We start from the raw sequence: 13,812 nt of genomic DNA on the forward strand, positions 1-13,812 counted from the left end.
TTTTTTTTTATTAATTTCCCGTCAAGCACGGTAACACCACCACTTTTATAATCATCGTTTATAATCATTATTTTGTTTCTTCACGTCATACTGTCGTTTAATCATGGTCAGAAGATTAAATGATTCTGATCAAAGTTCAGGAAAGATAATGAAGGAAACAAAAGATGATACTATACCGTTCATTGACTTTTTTTTTTCTCTTGCACACCAATTATTAAAATGACAATAGTAGAGTTCCTTCCAACAGTCTGTGTATTTTTTTTCCCAACACAATATTTTAGCTTTGCTTGCATATATGAAAATAACAGCACATCAATTCAAATGACCCAGTGCTATTGTCTTTCTGACATATTTTCTATTTATCAATAAAAATCTGCATTATGATTACTTTCTGATACTAGTTATTCTTGCAAATTTAATATAATAATATAGTTGTATGTTACATATAGTAGCTGTGGATCTAGATATGTAGCTTGCTGGTCTGAGAAAAATTGGGATGGACGATTAAAGACCTACAGTGCCATCCATTGAGAAAAGTGGATATACTTATTACGCACAAAAAAGTGCCCTGTTTCCTGATTTATTTCTCCGTTTATTTAAGCTGCCATCTCAAACTATTACGGTGTGGTCCTAGCATATTCATTTACTACTTTCACAACAAAACATTTGCAAAACCGTTATTAATAGACCTCCTTAGCCTGAAGTTGAGACCATCGAATATTTCACCTATTTATTTTATACTGCCATTTTGGGTGGCAAGACAATTTGGTCGAATGCGCTTCGTGCATGACAGTTTTGTTGTGGAAGCAGTAAAAGAATATGTTAGAAACATAGAAACACGTTCACCATTTGTAATATTTTGAGATATACGGAAAAATGAATCGAGAAACAGCACATTTTTGTGCGCACTAAATTTTTACTATTTTTTTCAAAAAGGGGGGAGGGCACTCTGGTCGTCCATCCCAATTTTTTCAGACCAGGTACAGATCTGCAGCTCTCCATATAGTTGCATTTTCGATTAATGATACCGGGTATGAAAACAAAGTTTGAAAATGAGATAAAGTTTCCTTTTAAAGTTTGTGATCCCATTTCTGCACATGAGCAACTCATCGCTTGCAAACTTGAAACTCTCAATGGAAGTTTGCTTTCTCCTTTGGATATCCCCACAGATAAAGTCTAATGGGCATAAATCAGGGAAGCTATTGTCCCAAATTTCAATTGGAGAACTTTAACAATTCTTTGATTTGGTTTTCCGTGTAATAACAAGGCCGATAGTTCTGCGAACATTGCACTTTAATATGAAAATGTACCTTTTAAAATTCCTTACACCGATCTAAAGTATTTAGTGAAACTTTACGTAATTTCTCTTTGGCAAATATTTTGGGATTTTGATGATGATAATAAACTGTATGCCAAACAAAACAAAGTTAATCAGTAATCTTATTTCCGCCTGAAACGTTGGGACGAATTCGTTGGGTCAAGAATACGTATCGGACATTCAAGGTTTACCCATTCATATATCTACGAAACGGAGAACATCGACCTGAATGATTTTTTTTACAAACATTAATCCTAGTTCAATTTTACAATACTTATAAGTAACTGATTTTTACAGTATGGTTTAGATGTATATATTTTAATTAGTTTTTTTCGTAATTTTCAATTTAATTGTTTTCATATATTTTTAAATTTCAAGTCCGTCGGATGGGACGTTGAATGGTGTCCTTTCTCAAGAATAACAACGCCCTTGACACGCTAAAGATCGTTTATCTGGTTTTCGAAAAAGAGTAGGTTCATTGCTGACCACCAGAGAAACCCAAAAAACTTTCAAAACCATTCAAAGAAAATAAATATGGCTGAGATATTGCCGACTCGGCGTAAAACAACAACAATAATCAATCAATCAAATCAAACGAACAGAAACAGTTTTATGACGCCATAACTCATGGTGACATCAACGTTTTTAGTACTTATCTATACTACTATATTAAAATAATAGACTCGAATTTTTGGCCTTTAATACCGATAAATCGGAAGAGTACTGTCTTTTGTTTGATATATTTTAAACATCATTGGTACTTGAAGATTACCAATTTGTTTTTATTTTTTCTCAAATAAGCTTCGCTAATTAATTATCAACGAAAATTCCTCAAAAAATTCCGGAAATCATCTGGATTTTTTGGATTTTACAATCTTGCGCGTGCGCATTACATTCACAGTGTTCAAATTAATCTCCCTTGCAGAGTTGTCGTTCGTTTCCCTCTCATACACGAATGTATGAGCCGATGGTCGAGAGTGTGTTCAAATCAGAGAAGACAAAAGTAAATACTAAGTAGATATATATTTGTTATTGTATAATTTCTCTAATAAGAAATCATTAATAGAATATATGGCAAATTTCCAATGAAAATTTACACGTATTTGTCATAGGCGTCGGAACGGGGGGGGGGACTAGGGGGGCTTAGCCCCCCCCCCCACTTTTTTTTTTGCAAAGATAGACATAATATAGGCATTGAAAATTGGGGCTTACCTTTTTTCGTTGGTTTAGCCCCCCCCCCCCCTCAACTTTCAAATAGCCACCCCACTTTCAATTTGCTTCTGACGCCTATGTTTGTATTATCGTAATCGTTTCTGAGTTTATATCCATACAAATGTGATATTGAGGCCACGTGGGTGGTAATCATTCGCTATCTCGGAGACACATTTTTTATATGTTATTTAAATATCTCTGGCCATCTCAACGGAGGCAAAAAGCTCTTGATCGTAGGAGCAACATTAATGTAACTACCCAATTTTTTTATTCCCCCTTTCTTTTATGCTTTTTTGAGGGGAACTGAAGGGGTTAGAATCACATCTTAGTGAATTAGGCATTCTTTTCCCGCCAAAAATTACAATAACTACTATATAAAAATTACAGACTCGAATTTTTGGCCTTTAATACCGATAAATCGGAAGAATACTGTATTTTGTTTTATATATTTTAAACATCATTGTTACTTGAAGATTACCAATTTGTTTTTATTTCTTCTCAATTAAGCTTCTATTTTTATTACTTTTTCTATGTACTTATTCAAGGATATTACATTAATTTTTATCAAAACAGACAGTCTTTTACAGATTATATACCTGTCTATTACCTGTGTATATATAAAGTATATGCATTAGCAGTGCTTAACCCTTTTATTTTTGAACAAGTTGAGGCCTGCAGTGTTAAAATTGTTACAAAAATTTTTACACCTTTACTTTAATAACTGATTGTGTAAAAATGCCAGCTTAGCACATTTCTTCATTTTCATTACTTTGCTTGATATGTATCAGCAGTGTGCTCAACTCTTTGCTGTTGTCATATTTTCAATGAACATCCATAATTTCTTTTACTAAATTTGTTCGATAAGGTGAAATTTATGTAAGCTCCGGCGTGATTCGAACTCAAGACTTGATTTATAGCTAACTGGTGGTCAAACCCATTCTGCGCTACGCCGTTACGCAACAATTAAAAAAAAAAACAAAAACAAAAACAAAACAAAACAAAAAAAAAACAACAACAAAAAAACCAGAATTATATTCACATTCATTGTTTATTTCAAAAATACCTTACAATATGAATGTGTCGATGTATCTATTTTGTAAATGTCCGATATGCACATGGATGCATTCATAACAATGTCAACCCGTGCACGCACGGGTCAAAGTCTAGTAGTCTATTATTTATCCATGAAAATGATATGTAAAGCAGTTTAAAATAATGTATAATTGAAAATATGTACTGTGATTGTTGATGATTTTATTCAGTATCAAAGCAGTATGAGATATTTTGGATAAAGGATCCGTACATCGTATTTAAAAAAAAGGCGTTTCATGTTCTTAATCTAAGGTTAAGCAAACCAAGAGTGACACTAGGTACATGTACATGTTCTTCTTGTTTATGTCTTTTAGCTGACTTGTTGGGGGCCATTAAGGCAGTACTGTATTTCTGTATATATGATGTACCTTCAGCCTCACAGGAAGCGTTTTACTTTGAAATTCAATTTAAGCAACAGAATCATTTGTGAATTCAATGATTTTGCTCTCTTTCCTTCCAGGAGAAAACGATTCTTTGTACCATACCCCAATATCATGTTGTTAAATGTACGAACTCTTCTTCAATACAATTTGTCAAGTGTTGTGGTATTTAATCAAACTGATGTTTACATTAATTGCCAACTGTTAAATGCGACTCAAATTCCTTACCGGTTATGAAAGTGTCATGTTGCAATTTTTCCTAGATTTCAAATGTTCCACAAAAACAACCACCAGTATCTTACAAACTTTCATGTTTCTCTGAAACAAACTTAAGAAGGTAGTAAAAAATTCCTCATCATTGTCAACAATCTATTCTTGACCTTGTCAAAATATCACTTAATCATATTTATGACCAAACAATTAGATGGTTATAAACTCTGAATTTGCATTATGTTTCATGCAGAATTTCATGCTTTTCATTTCTGAGGAAATGTTTTTGTCAGAAACGGAAGTCGTGCCCTTTGACCCATGCAAAATGACGGCAATCCAGCATACACTTGGTCAGAACAAAACCAGCTGCAGATATGGACTTCCTACTCCAAACCCTTTTCAAATTACTGGACAGAAAAAAGAATTCTACTTACAGCAAATGAAGGCGTGCGAGAGCTATGAGCAATGGCTCCGAGAGCATTCCAACAGAACAAAGTATGATGCTAATGTACATCCAAATCCAAAGTATTTTCAAGTTTTTGTAAAATATCAAATTATTAGCACTAAAGAACATACCTCTTTTAATAACTAATCTCTTTACAAATCAAAGTTGAGCTATTCTTTAGAGTATCTTATGGTGCAGATGTGAATATTCCAAACCAAAAAATTCCAAATTTGCTAATATAGCGACAGAAGACACGGCCTTTATATAACACTATCACCGCTAAGCTCGTGATAAGGCCCGAGTATAATGCAGATATGGTTATCCCAAAACAACCAATTCTCATATCATTGCTCATAAGTCAAAACTCATTTTTTGTATTGTACAAATGTTTTCAATGTAGTCATTGTGACTTGTGGAATCTGTCTACTGTCCCAGAGAATAAGACAAAATGTATTTTTAAAAGGTTCCAATAATAGACAATTTTTTTTCAGGAAATAAAAAGCGTTTTTTTTTTTTCAATTAAGCCCTACCCTGGTACATTGTACATGAATGCAACAAAGAGGGGTGTACTTTACAATTCTAATGGAGGGCTTGTTGCTCAAAGAATCATGCGTTAGTTTATCTGCTAAATATTTAGAAATAATATACATTTATTGACTGGGTTCGAGGCCAGCATGCGTTTTGTCGGACCCAAGAACCAAACAGTTTGGTTCGAGGGTCGACAAACGCATTTTGCGCGAGAACACAATCAATAAATGTTTTGTTATACCTTTTATTTTTCAATTTTTTTTTTGACATGCATGTATATTATGCTATCTTCCGTGATGTAAACTGAGGTTATACTCGGTCAATTCCGTCACTGCCGAACACCAACGAATGCAAATGAGTGTTAGCTCCGCCCATTGTGTGAAGTGAGTGGTCCGACATCTCATCTACAGGTCCAATATCTCATTCAGCGGTCAAACATCGTTTTTTTTATGACCGCTCAGTAAAACATTGGAAATGTTAGACTTTTTTTTCGTATAGATTTGTATGGGAAAAAAATTTTAAAGGTAGAACAATAAAATTATAATTTAGGAATCATTCCTCCATTCATTCCTCCAGGGGCATGAAAGCTAGAGTATGACGACATTAATTTCACAATTAAGGACTTTAAGCCTGGTTGTATTCATAAAAGAATTTTTGTCTCCTAAAAGTCAAGGGATAAAGACACCTACGTGGATTTTCAATAATGATGAACTAAACCCATTCATGACAATATATCAATCAGCTTAGGAATATGAAGCACATGTTTTTGGTAGGAGGTTCATTGCTTTATGGCATTAGAATCAAGTGTGCTTGATATATGCAGGAGTATAGAAAGAGATCTACATTTTCAAAGATATATAATTCATTTTCAACTTTTGATCAATTTTTTTCTCATCGTGGGACCTGAAATTACTAAGGGGATATGAAAAACACTTTTGCCAGAGGGTTCATTGATCATTAAATCATACAATTAATTGCTCGACTATATGATCCTGTTTAAAAGACATATGTATATTTTATACACTTATCCACTGGTGGTGAGTGGGATAGCTCTTTTATCAAACCCTTGACAGGAACTATTCCCCGAGGGCTTGCCCGAGGGGAATAGTTCCTGTCAAGGGTTTGATGAAAGAGCTATCCCACTCACCACCAGTGGATAAGCGTTTTATTATACTGATGTATATAATAATTTCTGAGGGTTGAATTACTTGATACTACAGTTTCTTAGGCAAAGCATGAAAACTTCAACAGAATATTTGTAAAAGTTGTGAGCAAGTATTTGGAGTAAGATTATAACACTGCAAGAATGAGCTGAAAACCTGATGACGTCACAATACTACTGAAGTCGTGATTACATCATCAGTCTATAGACTGATAACAGGAAATCAAAATTGGCGGCAAAAATTGCATGAACATTTTCCGAGGGGTGGATAGTATACACCTATTTACTGGCTATGAGGACATTTTTTCCATATAAAAAATATAACGAATAAACATGCTATTTTCTCCAAACAGCCCCTACCATGGAAAAGTTTTGTGATGCATATTGCACCTGGGACCAGGGTATAGGCCCCAGGATGTTGGTTAAGTTGATAATACATGTATGTTTTATTATACTTCTGTTAAAATGTTTCTTATATAAAGTAAAGAAGGTAAAATAACTATCTTTTATAGTCAGAAAATTTCCACGCAAAGCAAAGCTATACCCCGGGGTATAGTTTATGTTATTATACTTCTGTTAAAATGTTTCCTATATAAAGTTAAGAAGGTAAAATAACTATCTTTTATAGTCTGAAAATTTCCACGCATAGCAAAGCTATACCCCGGGGTATAGTTTGTGCTATCCACCCCTCAGAAAATGTCCATGCAATTTTTGCCGCCAATTTTGATTTCCTGTAATAAATCTATAGACTGATAATGTCATTATGACTTCAGTAGCATTGTGACGTCATCAGGATTTCAGGCTCATTCTTGCAGTGTTATAATCTTATTCCAAATACTTGCTCAAAACTTTTATACATGTAACTATTCTTTTGAAGTTTTCATGTTTTGCCTATGAAATGTAGCATCAGGTAATTCAACCCTCAGAAATTATGATATACATCAGTATAATAAAACGCTTATCCACTGGTGGTGAGTGGGATAGCTCTTTCATCAAACCCTCGGGGAATAGTTCCTGTCGCGGGTTCGATAAAAGAGCTATCCCACTCACCACCAGTGGATAAGTGTATATTATCAACTTAGCCAACATCCTGGGGCCTATACCCTGGTCCCAGGTGCCATATGCATCACAACAGGAGCATTTCTTTTGTTTATGAGGGTTGGTCCAGAAGTTATGTCACTAAATAGAAAAACTTAAATAATGGACATTTTTAATACATATACACATATTTGAAAAATTTTAAACTATATAGATTATTGACCTATATTTTATTCAGATATATGTAATACTTAAAGAAACATAGAAACAAACACAAAGATCACGCCTATCGCTGAACGTCAACAATGTTACTGACGTCTATCGCATATTTTCGGAACTCATTCTCGGTACCTTCCCAAATCTATGGCATCTCTCACATGTGTTTCTAGTGCCCTGTTCACACGAATGCGCATTAAATATTTATTTAAATAATTCAGAGTAAATTAATGCGAAGTAAAATAGAGCGAATTAAACTGATGCGAATTAAATTGCGTTCACATGATAGTTAATACAAAGTAAACTAATGCGCAATACAGTAAGGCTATTTTGTAAATCACGTCACGTTATGCAGAGCAGATTATACATTTAACATAATTTCTTAATGTCTGTACACATTTTTAGTGACAAACTTAATTTTCCTTTGTTTTTCATTGAAAAATAACATGAGTACTTGCTGATCGGTGACATGTGGCTTAATTTTGCTATAACGCATGCGTCAAAATTTAATTCGAATTAGCTTCGCTTAGCCTTCACGCGGTTCAAATTTAATTCGCAGCAACTTACAATGTACGTTTAATTTAAAAATTCTTCGTGTGAACAGGGCATTATTTGTGTATATATTTACATTTATTTTAAATTTTTATATATATATCTGAGTGGGCTTTTCAGGACACAATAAAAAGGAGAGGGGTATTAGTAAATGAAATTTTTATCCATGACTACCAGTTAATGCGTCACACGAGGGGTGATCAAAAAGTTCGCGAACTAATTGAATTACTTCAATTGAATTGAATAACGCATGCGTCAAAATTTAATTCGAATTAACTTCGCTTAGCCTTCACGCGGTTCAAATATAATTCGCAGCAACTTACGTTTAATTTAAAAATTCTTCGTGTGAACAGGGCATTATTTGTATATATATTTACATTTATTTTCAATTTTTACATATATCTGAGTGGGCTTTTCAGGACGCAATAAAAAAAGGAGAGGTATTAGTAAATGAAATTTTTATCCATGACTACCAGTTAAAGCGTCATACGAGGGGTGATCAAAAAGTTCGCGAACTAATTGAATTACTTCCTTCAAAGAAAAAGGATGAGGTTTCAGTGTTCATTATTTTTTTAAGAAGTCCTCTCCAATTTTAATGCACATCTGCCATTGTTCTGCCCAAGCGTGAATCACGTGATCCAGGCGGTCACGTGACATGCTCCGTAGCGGTCTGTTTATAGAAGCTAGAAAGAGATTTTTCCGAGTCTTATTTTTTTTTACCATGCAAGTAATTTTTTTTATAACAAGAACAGACCATCTGTCAGAAATGACCAAATCTCGGCAATAGGATGGATGGATAAGGATATCCCTTCCAAGAATTATCATGGTGACCACAACTCGAGTCCTCTGTCTCGGGGAGCGTTGTTTATCCAATATGGAAAAAGTATGGGCGCCTTCTTTTTTTCATATTTCATGTTTTAAGTCTAAAGTATTCGATATTTCAGAGATTTAATGATTGTATTATTGCTCAGAAATTCAACTATTTTTCTAATTGTAACTTATGGCGATCTTTCAAGACAAATAGCTCAACTAAGGACACATCTTTTTACCAGCTTGCTTTCGCTGGGCAACAGAACAAACATCATTTTTAACCATCTCCCTGCCTTCACTAAAACTATCAATCCAATTAATGATTGAACTTCTGGTAAGTCTTTTGTCTTCGTAAACCTTCTACAAATTATCATATTCTACTGCAGAATTTCCGAGATATACGTTAAACGTTCGCGAACTTTTTGATCACCCCTTATGCAGAGCAGAGCGATACTTGGGGATAACTTTACCAGGCATCTGTCTGTCACATCTAATATCTAGAAAATTGTAGGAAATATTGATTTGATAAGCTGGCCATGAATTGCTTAATAGAACGGCATTTGTAACAAGAGACCCATAAGCCACAACGCTCACCTGAGTCAAGATGACCCTGTTCTTTTTCATCAGCAGATTTTTTTCCTATATATTCTTATGTAAGAATTTGATTCCCCTTGTGCCCCCATCCTAACCCCGGGGATTAAGATTTGAATAAAGTAAACTTGAACCTACACTACCTGAGGATGCTTCCATATCAGTATGACTAATCATTGCATTGCTGTTCTTGAGAAGAAGATTTTTTCCTATATATTTCTATGTAAAACTTTGATGCCCTATTGTGACCCCACCCTAAACTCGAGGATCATGATTTGCATAAACTTGCTACACTACCTGAGGATGCTTCCACATCATTATGACAGATCATGAAATTGCTGTTCTTAAGAAGATTTTTAAAGATTTTTTTTCATATATATTCCTATGTAAAACTTTGATCCCCCATTGTGGCACCATCCTACCACCGAGGGTGATGATTTAAACTTGAATCTACACTACCCGAGGATTCTTTCATATCAATGTGACTAATCATGGCATTGCTGTTCTTGAGAAGATTTTTGCAGATTTTTACCTATATATTCCTATGTAAAGCTGAGATCCGCCATTGAGACCCAATCTATCTCCGGAAGTCATGATTTGAACAAATTTAAATTCACACTATGTAATGAATGTTTCACTTAAGTTTCAACTTTTTTGACCGAATGGTTCTTGAGAAATCGTTTGAAAGATGCCACCAATTTTTCATTAATTCTTGATTATCTCTCCTTGAAAGAGGGTGTGGCCCCTCATTTGAAGAAACTTGAATTCCCTTCACTCAAGGATCCTTTGTGGCAAGTTTGGTTGAAGCTGGCCCAGTGGTTCTTGAGAAGAAGTCGGGAATGTGAAAAGTTTTCAGACAAACGGACAGACAGACTGACGACAGGCAAAATGTGATCAGAAAAAAGCTCACATGAGCTTTCAGCTCAGCTGAGCTAAAAAAAACCCAAGGGTTATCCTGACCTTATAGATATATAGATAGATATATAGATAGATAGATAGATAACTAATGTCCCTATAGCTGTATCACTTCTATTCTCAATGACCGTGTAGTGTAGGGTGGCGCCGCAAAAATTTCTCCGGCGTCGAAAGCAAATTTTAAGACTTGCCTACATCACCCCTATTAATGTTATTGTGATTTAAGGACATACGCAACGTACCTTACCTACTGATAATTTTTCAAGATATCCTTAATTTAAAATTATATTACCATTAGATGATCGCAGACAAAAAATCAGCATGCATTACCAGGGGTTTTGAATAGATATAAAGTGATGAAGAATTGTGTATTATTCAAAGAAAAATACACAAAAAATACTAAACTTATATTCTAGATATTTTTTCATCCAAATTTGTTTAAGAAAAGGTGTACAGCACCATATATAGACATTAAAAAGAGTAGCAAACAGGCCCTTCAAGTATTGGAACTCTTCGACTCCAGAGAAAAAGAATAAAGTTCAAATTACATTGCGTATGTCCTTAAATTCAAGACACATGGTGTAGTTGACCCATTCAAAGGTTATAGGGTAGAACCGGTTTTATAAATAGAATTGGCAGTAAACAGGAAATTGCTATAGTCTGTTTCTTATGAAAAATATGTTTCCAGACCTCTCTGAGAGATTTTCATGATTTTAAATAGATAGGGGCGGGAGTGGAGGTGGGGGAGGGGGTATTAAAATCACAATCTACTTAATCTTCGCGAATTTACGGCGAAAATTGGAGCTCAGAAATGACAATTTTTCCAGAATCGCCCAATAAGCTGGTAAAAAAAAAATGTGTAATATCTTCTACAATGAACCTTTGCTTACCTTATATGGCTATTGTTATTAATGCGCACAGAGGATCTTACCACGAACAATTGACCAATCGCTGAATGAATAGCAACGTTTACTGGACAACTACATGTTTACATTTTACTTCGAACACGTGGATCAGGTCAATCTACGGTCAATCTACGATCGATATTAAATGGACTGTAAAAACCAATTCAAAAAAACTGTTTTTATGAAAAAAAAAATACAATGAATAGAAACTATGAAAGATTTCACGGGCGTTTGCAATTTGTTGTTACGTTGTTAACTAGAAAATGTATATAATAAAATGTAGTCTGTGCCACGTTCAGAACACCTGCACTTCAAGGTTAAGGAAAACGAGCAGCATCTCTTAGGCATCTAAATAGTTCAATGGACAACAAAGTTTTTTTTTACATTACAATACCCGTGATTACATGTGTTTTTGGCCAGGGAACCCACCTGACAATTGCAATCACCGATAGTACAACAATGGAATACAGACGCTTACAGTTTGGTTTTAAGAAAGCTAGAATTCCACGTTTATTTAACAAATGTTTGTAATTGTGAGCATGGGAATAATAGAATAAAAATGGACAGATTACTTTTCATCTACGAAATGCATGGAAATTTTTTTTTGTGTCTTTCCGATCGCCTGTAGATTTGGGTTTTTTCCCCAAGCGTAAAATTCCTGTTTGTATCCGTAGTAACCCACAATGCAATTCAACTCAGTTGATTTTTCAGTTAAAGCCATGTTGGTACCTCATTTGTTAATCTGACGCCAAAATTATATAGTCCCAGTTTCCATGCAAGTATTTTGTGTCCAAAAAGAAATTTTAATACGTAACTACAGAAAATAATTTCATTTGGAATACTTATTGAAGTTTGAATGCGTTCAAGGGAGACTGAAGTACATTTCTACAGATATTATACAGTGGTGAAAACTGAAACGCAACATAACTTTTCTGTTTACATGTCTCCATGTGGAAGTCACTTCTTAGCCACATTTCCGTGAATAATTTACCTCATCTCGATGTAGTCTCGCTATATCTCGCCAGAGCTTCTTTCAGAACTACTCTGAACTCCTCGAGTTTCATAATTTGGAGAACATCGAAAAATAAAAGGTTCCGAACACATTAGTAGGGGTGTACATCCCTGAGCGGTATATCGCGCTGTTCCACACTGCTAGGAGACAGGATTCCGCATAGTTCAACCCCGGTTTGAGGCGGGAATGAGTATCCTATCTTTGTGCTTTCTATTGAGATATATAGATATTAGATATATATAGATACACAGAGATAGATATCGATAATAGAGATAAATAGAGAGGTACTTTGGTACATGTAGAAACGAGATATTTATATATTTCAACTTATATCTTGAATTTTGAGAGGAAGCTTGGCTTTGATAACTAGCATTTATTAGCTCATGAGACTGTACTTTTGAACTGTATGATATACAGTTACCATAAAAAACTGTAATTTGAACTTTAATGATAGTACATCACATAAAGTTGTAGACTGACAATTGCAGTAAAGACAAATTAAAACAAAAGATTAATCTCTTTCTAGTTGATTTTGAATTGAATACTTATCAATAAGATAATAAATAATTATCTCTTATATTTTCAATTTCATTATTCATATAATTTTTAAGGGTTGAAGAATCATATTTCTTTTTTTCTTAGGCATTTTTCTTTCAGCATGGTCAAATTCTGTAGCTGTTCCAAGATTTAAGAAAAGGAGACTTAAGTGACCTATATAACTACAGAGAGAGTTTAATGGGTTGTTTTTGTAAATCATTCAATACAAAATAGAAGGCTAATTGATTGGTAAGCAACAAATAGCATTATAACTGATGCACAATTTAGATTCCAGCCTAAATTGAGTGCGGTTGATGCAAAGTTTACTTCACATAGATTTATAACTTATTACGTGCATTGTCGGAAAAATCATATTGTTGTTTTGTTGTTTATAAGAAGGCATTTGATTCAATAGTTTGAAGTCAGTTATGTTTCTTTTACTTAAAAAGATAATACCACATCATACGACAAAATTGAGCTGAATAATAAACTTTAAAATAGATGTCGGCTAACCCGAATTTCCTCTAATTTTCTTACATTTTAAGGATTATAAGTTATTTTTTTTCTGCTTCGTGTCTTTAAATTTCGCATACGGTATCCTTATCCTTACATCTCAATATTTAAGACATCTGGTTTTGTAAACTATCGAACAACATACAAACCTTTCAAATATTGCCTTCATTTTCTTAAAATTAAGGAAGCCGAATATAGGTTTTGTTATTAAAATCATAAACCATAGGGTGATAGAGGTCTCTTAACAATAAGTTTGAAGTATACAGAGTTTCTACTTTTCCGAAAACAATTATATTGTTTGTAAAATTTAAGATTCCAAAACACAGGATTAATTTAAATAGCATTCACCTTAAATTTCAAGTAAAAAGCCTGCATT

Source organism: Saccostrea echinata, unplaced genomic scaffold (assembly GCF_033153115.1).
Source record: "Saccostrea echinata isolate AGI-Se365-2 ecotype Australia unplaced genomic scaffold, CSIRO_AGI_Sech_v1 ptg000054l, whole genome shotgun sequence".
NCBI lineage: Eukaryota > Metazoa > Mollusca > Bivalvia > Ostreida > Ostreidae > Saccostrea > Saccostrea echinata.